The sequence below is a fragment of the Cryptomeria japonica genome, chromosome 4, assembly GCF_030272615.1.
Source record: "Cryptomeria japonica chromosome 4, Sugi_1.0, whole genome shotgun sequence".
Classification (NCBI taxonomy): Eukaryota; Viridiplantae; Streptophyta; class Pinopsida; order Cupressales; family Cupressaceae; genus Cryptomeria; species Cryptomeria japonica.
In genome coordinates this window covers 389,199,110-389,208,108 of record NC_081408.1, presented here as the reverse complement: position 1 = coordinate 389,208,108, position 8,999 = coordinate 389,199,110, and the positions used below count along the sequence as shown (strand labels likewise).

General features: G+C 34.0%; 1 long non-coding RNA gene across 2 annotated transcripts; it reads right to left on the bottom strand.

Annotated features, from left to right (window-relative positions):
• Positions 1–359: 359 nt before the first annotated feature.
• On the bottom strand, positions 360–8,599 carry LOC131074653 (uncharacterized). 2 transcript variants are annotated; one of them, XR_009113095.2, is made up of 2 exons: positions 2,162–8,599; positions 360–2,070 (listed from the first exon to the last, which is right to left on the bottom strand). It is a non-coding gene; the product is annotated as an uncharacterized LOC131074653 (long non-coding RNA). The 2 variants fall into 2 exon arrangements; XR_009113094.2 differs by having other exon boundaries at positions 8,434–8,599.
• Between the last annotated feature and the right edge of the window lie 400 nt (positions 8,600–8,999).

Genomic DNA, 8,999 nt, shown 5'->3' with positions numbered 1-8,999 from the left:
TTATAATCTGTTAACAACTGATTCACCCCCCCACACCCCCCCCCCCCTCTCTCAATTGTTCACCGGTTATCCTAACAGATTCAACCCTTTTAGCATCAAATGGTGGAACTGTTGTAATCATTTTTGGTCGAAACTGTTTGGTGGGATATATGAACAAATACCATTAAGCTTTTGTGAGTATCATTGAAATCAAACATGTGTCAAAAATAAAAGATTGCATAAATATGTCAAATGGTCACAAAACGAACTGAAACTAAAAGGAAAAATGACTTACAGTTATAACAATTGCATTAATAAGTTCTGATTCAAACCCACATTTTAACATAATAGCAACTTGCAATAGACTGTAGGATGCAAAATCATGGCCAAATTTACAAGCAAAATGCAATTAATAGCAAGGATGCACCAAGTGCTAATGTACATAATCCTAGGGAATAATGATATTTTTACTGCTATTACACAGTTGTAAGTGAAGCTGAAGAGTCATCTCAGAAGATGAGCAGAACAATCTTTTGAGATTAATAAATATGTGCTTTGTAAAGAGCGACAGTAATTCAATTTTGGTTTTTGCATCAATACAGTTTTAAATTTGCTTTGCAGTCCAATTTCCTGGCCTGACATTGGTATTAGAACACGGGGAGCATTCTGTCATTTACACCAAGGAATAGGCTATTAGGGTTTAAAATTATTCTCCATCCAGTTTCTGCTCATCCCTGTTTTTAATCTGCAATCCAATTTCCTGGCCTAAAATTGGTATCAGAGCACAAGAAGTAGTATTTTTATCTACACCAAGGAATAGACTGTTAGGATATAGAAATCCTTGTTTTTTTGTTCTCTCTCCAATCTGCAAACTAAGCAACCTTTTCAACAGGTTAGTTGGACTCCAACAGTGTGACAATGATGGTGTAGATGAAATTATAATAAACCAACAATAAATGTACCTACTAAGAGCAACAAACTATGTGAATCAACCTAAAACAATCATAGCAGACCATCACAGTGTTAGAGAAAAGCATGAATACAAGACTTAAAGGACAACAAAGATCAATGATGAAGACAAGTCCATGTGCAAAGCAAAGGACAAAACTTAAGACAAGGAAAGGTAGTGAATGAAAAGACATTGTTGTAAACTTAGCATTGAAAGTAAATAATACAATCATTGATCACTTGTCCCATGTCTAGACTGTCCTAACAGTAGGAAGAAGAACATCACATGCAAAAAAGGTTTACAACCGTACAATGGAGGTCGAGATAAAGATTGCCATAAGTTCATAAATGTAAGGGAAATATGGCAAGGTCTGTCATAATAGTGAACAAAAGACTATAAAGATGGTTCTTTGTGAAAAGACATAATGTTTTGTGACTTAATCAAGATTAAAACAAGGAGCAAAGCTATAAAGGACAGCTATAGTCGAAAAAGAAGGAAAAGACAGAACTTAAAGGCAGAAACATAGATAGTTTGTAGCCTCAAGAATCTAAAATTCAAGATGAATGGGGGTTAATCATGAAGGCCATCACATGACACAAATTGGACAACACTCAAGAGACCTTCTCTTTCTTTGCAGCGAAGAGAACCTTAGTGAAAAGCTTTGGAGCAGCCATAACTTGAAGAGATAGTGGATTATGTTGCTTTAGAACCAAGAATTCTACATGCTTTCATAGAGACATTGCACAAGCTTAAAGAAACTTCTAGCACCCACTTTTCCAACCAGAACTTTGTTGCTCTCATTCAATTTGATTCATATGATATTGCATTATATTTAGGTTGTGATATTTATGATGGAATGTGGATGGATGTAAAATTTTGTAGTCAACTTTACTTTAGGGTTTGTGTATGTGTGCACACATGTGCATGGTATGCGCGCATGATTGTGTGTGTGTGTGGGGGTGTGTGTGTGTGTGTGTGTGTGTGTGTGTGTGAGAGAGAGAGAGAGAGTCTTGATATCTACATACCTGATTGAAATCCCCTGTATGATATAATACAACAACCAGTAAGTTGTATGCTCCAGCTATCATTCAATGTTAAGGACCACAGATTGCAACCAGCTTTGCCAAAGCCTACGAATTGAACTACATGGAATACATGTGATTAAAAGGATGAATATATTATTATATGAATCACCAAATTATCTTTTTCTTTTTCCTAAGATGATTTTAATACCTTGGTCCTATAGTTAATAGCCTCATCAAGTTTTCCCTTGTCCAAAGCAGCTTTTGATGATTTTAACAATGTCTAACCATTTGCAGATGGGAATGCTTCTTGTTGTAAAAGGAGCAACACAATGTTAAAATTATTACTGAATTATGCAAGTGACTAGAACAAAAGGTAATATGCTAAACATGGCAACAAAATTTTTCAATTCTTCCACCTTATAGACAGGTACCATGCTTATGATGTCCATTCTCCTAAATGGATTTAAGTTGTCCACATCATAATCTCTAGGAGTTTGTTCAAGTCCCACCTTCACAGATTATTCTTCTATGGCTGCCAAGAACAGTGACTTTCACTCAAAGAAAAGCAACAAATTAAGGGAGGGAGCTCGTGGATAAAGTATCAGTTTCATGGAATCATTTATGCATTGGTAGAAAGATTTGCCACAATGACACATGCAAGAATCTGTAGGCAGATTTCAGAGAGTTTTCAAAATAAGGAGGTAGAGTTTTCCCATACCCTAGTGCTATGATGTGCTCATTATTTCTCATAAATGTAGAGTGTTTACAAATCTTCAAAAATTTATATGACTGATCTGAGGTACTCTTCCCTTTGAAGAGTTGGAATTGATTTATAGTTCTTTTCATTTTTCTTCTTGAAAAATCTTCTCCTTCGGGGTTTTAGTTGTTTTTCCCATATAGATAGCTTTTCATTCCTGTCATAGTAGTGATGTGATAGGTTATAAGATATAAAGAAGAAAAGTTACCGCTAAATGAGTGCAAGGACCCAGTTTAACATCTCAGAGAAGTCAAGGGCATTTTCATGTTTAGGGAAAAGATGAGCAAAACTATTCTAAACAGCTTTCCCAAAGTTCAGAGTAGATATGAAAATGTGAGCAATGATAGAGGTTCAAAAAATATTGCATTAAGAGAGGTTTGCAGATCATACTAAAGAGCAGATAATGTAGTGACAGGGTTTCAAAAGTTCGACAAAATATCTTCAAAGCAACCAAAAGACAGTGTTTTTGACCTTTCAAAATGCAATTATAACAGTGAATTGATCAAAGTCCCAAGTGATTGCAAGGTGTTAAAACAAAGAAGGAAGTATTCCAAGGTAAGATTAAGGAGGAGGACAGTGGATAAAGTCAAAATTTGCAGTCACATGATCCATTTATATGAAAACAAAAGAAAGATCTATGGTGAAAAAAAAGAGTAGGGTTCGATCACAATGGCATGTGATAGTCATATATGAAAGAAACCCAATAAATGTATGAAGAATTAGTTCATGGTTGTAACAAAAGGTGTAATGCATGCTACAGTGGATCTTATTGATTATGACAGAGTAGCCACAGTCAGAGAAATGTAGTCAAAGCTCATAAGACAGACATGCCTTGTTAAGTCTAAACCATGATATCATGAGGTAGATTTGTCAATCAAATTTAGTAAGAGGGTTTTGTTTACTTTTCTTTGAAAATCCACACAAGCGTGGAGCTGAAGAGATGACAAAATAAAGTGAATGGCATTCATTGCCAAAAAATAGAGATATACAAAATTTCATCATCATTGGCTCAAGATTAGGTTTGGTCTTTATGAACATCACAAGGTGCAGTCATAGAGTTCCTGAGCAGTAAATGAGGACTTGGCAATGTAAGTTGAATTGTGATCACAAAACAGCCTTCGCATCTACAATGCATGTGCTGACAAGGTCTTCAATAAAGAGCAGTTGAGAGTCAATAAAGTGGTATTTTCACTATCAAAATGTCCGTCCATTTTAATCCCAATGAAGAGAATAGTTACAACAATCAAAATAGTTGTAGGAAGATAAATTATAGTGTTGCGGCCTTTCACCAATAGCAGCCAGAATCAGTAAAGAAGAGATAACAGTCATAATGCGATTAATAGCCATAGGGGTTTTAACAGTGACAAAGGATTTGAGTTGTCTAAAAGCCTTAAAGACAGTCCATAGCACAAAATTATCAGATTTGAAGGTTGAAGACAATCATATCTACATCTTGTTAGATATGCTTATGTTGAGCAATAAGACCTAAGGAGGACTCACTAAAAAATGTAGGGTGTAATCAAGTTATAGTACTAAAGACTATTTTTCTGAACACAAAAGGGCAATGAAATGATAAATATTATCACTGGAACCTTGTCAACAAGACTACTAAAACAGATTTTAGCAAAGAGGCAGCTCATTCAAGGAGTACACAGTAGAATATAGTCATCAAGCTTCATGATCAAACAGTGGAGAATAAGACAGGGACCGTCATCATGCTATTAGCAATAACAGTCTCAAGATGATTCAAAAGAGACAGTCATAGTCCACATCAAGAGAATAGTTAACAGCCCAACCATCACAATTGAATACAGCCACCCAGTCAAGTTCAAGCAAAGTCATGTTTATGACTAATACCAAAAGAGAAAATGTATAAAGAACATGAACAATCCTATAGATCTCAAGTGTAGAGACAGACCTAGTCTTTGATACATGAACAATAGTTAGAAGGGAACTACACAATGTCACAGTTTGATTAAAGCACAAAAAAATGCTACATGAAGGAGTAGGGCAGCCATAGAAAAGACATGGGCTCCATATCAATGTGTGCCTAAGCTCATGAAAACGGGTATGTAGCAGCACTTTGAAGATACAAACACTAAGAACATAGATGAAGTTACAGTCATAAAGTATCAAGCAAAAGGGAGAGCCATCTAATACATAAGGATAATACCGTTATAGAAGTCATTAGGGGTATGATGATTCAAGAAAGGAGTTACAGTCATTGCAAGATCTCAGAGCCATAGTACAAACTTCTAGACTCAAAGAGCAGAAAACAGTCAAAAGTTGAAGGCTAAAAGACATTAATGTACAATCATGAGGTGGAGTTAATGCTTCAATAGTAATGATAGTGTCTTTTATAGGTGACAATCACAATCAACAAAAGCATACAGGCCAGATTTTAGTGAAAGAAAATGCAAAAGACAGTCACAATATAGTGACAGTCCTAGAACATTGAATCAAGGCTACATCCAAGTGGATACAACAAAGGAGTAGAAAGCCTTATTACAGTCCAAAGGACCTCAGAACAACAGGTGACAGTGTTTTTGAGCATGAAAACCCTAGAAAAGGCCAAGAATAGTAATTGAAAAAGCAGTACATCACTGTCAAATTATAAAGGATCTGTTACAATGTCATAAGGTTCTTTAGTGTGCTAAGGTCTGGAATACAACCTGAAAAATTATTGTTGCCTAACAACTAAAATAAATAGCATAAATTTATTAGTCACTTGTTAAACTGGAGGAAACCACATTTATAGGCTGCAAAATAGAATGTTCACTTATTTCTTAAAGTTTGTACTCCCGGATATCCAAGACAAGTATGTGGCTAGTTATCTTATTAACCATTTTAATATTGTTAAGTTGGCTATGATTGGAGGTCTGTTGCCAGTGAGACCCCTATTTGTTTATTTCCTGAAAAGTGTTTAAGTTATGTGGGTTAATAGCCTTCACTGCTAAAATGACACCTAATGTATCCATTGCTCTAAGTTTTTAATTAATTTTTAAGTGTGTTAATGAAAGGATTTTACATAGTAGTCACTCATGGAGGGTCTTCCTCATTGCACATAACACTAGTTAATGGTAAATATGCAGGCAAACATGGATCTCTTGTTGTCCAATCATCTAGAACATTCATCGTGACTATTTTCCTAATAGCAAGTACTGTGTCACGCCCACTAAAATATTAGGTGATATCCCTGTTAAGCTGAATAAACTGAGTATAATGAAGAAGATGGAGAAATAAATGTACCATCTCCAACGCGTGTCATATTGGTGATAATTACTATTTATTATGCTTTAGCCGCATTTATGAATGGCCTCATCTTGGATCCTTCTTGTGGACATATTCTTATATCTGTAGAATTAGTTGTGATTAGTTGTAAATGATTTTCTCGTGAAAAATAGTACATATGCTCAAGAAGTTTTGTTTCTGTAACTTGAACATTGCCAATGAAGATCCGGAATGTATTGTTCCCTGAAAGGCTTGTCTTAATGATGTTACACAAGTAAAGAGAAAAATAGTAAATTCCCGGATAACATTGAGCCACTTTGAAATAAACAATTCTTCCCCTACTTACGATGTAATAGCAGTATTTAATACTGATATAGATGGTTAGTTTTTTACACTCCTAAAAGAAGTAATCTGTGCTAATACTTGTTGTTAATAGCACCTAACATGTGATCATACTAGTTTTGGGGAAACATTTACCACAACTACAACATAACATTAAATAATATCTACAAAACGGATTCAAAAGTAACTACCAAATATCTCTTCAATACCAAAAATAAAAAAAAATTGTTGAACAAAATAGTTAAGCTTTCGATATCCCATCAAAGCTACCAAAATTTATATGAGAGAAGCGTCTTAAGGCATTGTAGTTGAAATCAATGTAATTGATAGTGTTGAAATACATCGTGGAAGAATTTAAAGACATGAAGATTACAAAATCAAATTGAAGGGCAATGACCTTGGGATAATATTAAAAGAGTATCAATAAAATTTGACAGCCATGAAAAACATTATCAATCACTGTCATTAATTAAAAGCCTAATACTTTTTCCTATCGAACTACTCTTAAAAGTTGAGAACAACAATGCAATACAAAGCAAGAACAATAAGTTGATAACAATCATAGTGAGGTATTATGATTACCAAAAGATCAGTCAAAAATAAGAATAGAGGTCGTCTTGATTATCAATGCATGAGACAAATGAAGTTTTAAGTGACAAGGAAAGTGTAAATCTCTTATGGCAAATCTGAGGCAAAAGATGATAGCATAGTTGTCTTTGTAAGCCAAATATAGACAATGCAAATCATGACCAATGTAGCTAATAGTTCAAAGGCTGAGAGACAGTGAAATCCTTCATGAAAAAATGTCAAAGATTTAATGAGAGTGCACCACAGTGAATGAGGAAAAGCTACAACAGTGAAAATAAGGTTAGAGCAATGGATTCATGACAGTGATATGTGAGAAGCTTTGCCAAAAGTCAAAGACCAATGGAGATAAAACAAGAACACAACAGTCCATAGGGTTGTTGGTAGTCAACACAGATCTTAAAAGAGATAAACAAATGACAGTCTACATATTTTGCATCTTAAATGTTAAAGAGGAGATATTGAGAAAACCATATGGATTGACAATATATGAATCATTATTGAAGACAATGGATTTTGTTTCACAGTCCTAGTTGTGTCTTGCTTTCATCTCCCAAATAATAGTAAGAAGATTGCTCGAAAGAGCCAAAGAGAAACATTTAAATATCCATATTCAACCAAAAATTCAAACCTCCTTCATTGGGTCTCTAGTTTCCAACTAAATACATATTTGAAATGCCCACAAATATTTGAGGAGCATTATAAGCTTTGCCTCTTTTGACATTATAAATCGGTCGATAAAATGAAAGTGAAATAATATAACACTTTATGAAAGGCAATGAGTTTACAATGCCCTTTACCCTACCGGGGCATCTAGTACGATGTAATAACAACTAACCATTTTTTAAAAAGGAAATTGCTCATGATTATGTCAAAGATATGAATGAGATACTTCTTTTTAATCAGAATCACCCCCAGTATGAACAAGATCCCAGGAAAGCAAGATAAAATCATTATGATCACTAAAACCATTCAACTTTTCTTCACTTGAATTTTGAAAAAGAAAATCTTCCTTATTAAAAAGTTGAAAAGAGAAAAATCTCCTCAAATCAAATAGCATAAAAATATAAATTATACTACTAGAAAATTTTCATATCGGATCCCAAATTTGAACAAACCAGCCCAATAGTTTATAAATCGTGATTTAACCATATAAAGAAACCAACCCATTAATCCCTAAAGCATGATATGATTAGGTAAAAACTAGAAATACAATTTGTGGAAATATACGCCCTAGTGATACTTCTCTTCATGAAAAGAAACACTTAAAAAATAGTTTAAACTAAAATAAATTCATGAGAATTCATTATATGCCCAGACATGACTTGTCATAGTGTTATGATGCCCTCGCGATGGGATAAGATGAATAAACACTTACAAATTAGCAGTGCAATAGGTACGCCGAACCCTACCGAAGCAAAAATAAATAAAAAATGAAATGAAACACAAACAGGGCAAGATGTATGTATGGAAGATGTGGAAGTGAATCTCAAAACCAGGGGCAAAGAATACATACCTGCGCTTTTTAAAAAGTCATAACCAAGAGCAGAGGCAATAATACATACCTGCAGGCTCCATAGCATCCAAAGACGGGTAGACACGGGTGACCGAGCTAGGAGATAATAAGCTACCGCCTAGATCATGGAGATGCTCCTTCCAAAGCGAGGGATTCTGGGAGACAGAGTTTTGTAAAATAATTAGCAAACAAAAAAATTCACATCTCCCATTCCTCTCCCCTTGCCGCCTAATATTGGAAAATACATTTCTTTTGTCTTTATTTTTAATTTAAATTATTCAAATAATTTTAATTTTAAATTTAAGATAATTAAAATAATAATTTAATATTTAAGACAAAATATTAGTTGTCTTAAAAAAATGTCTTATGCACATACCAATATTTAAGTTAGGGTATTATTATTCTATCCTACTTGAAACTTTAATTTTAATTATAACTCTAACTCTCTCTTGATTCTAACCATAAACAATAAAAAGAGGGTTAGAATGTGTTTAACTTTATTTGTTACTTAATGTGAGATGGTTTATTTTTTTTATACAGATTTAGGTGATATTTGGAACTAGAGATATGTCATTGGTTTCATAATGTACTGATTATAACAAATTTGTTCAATAA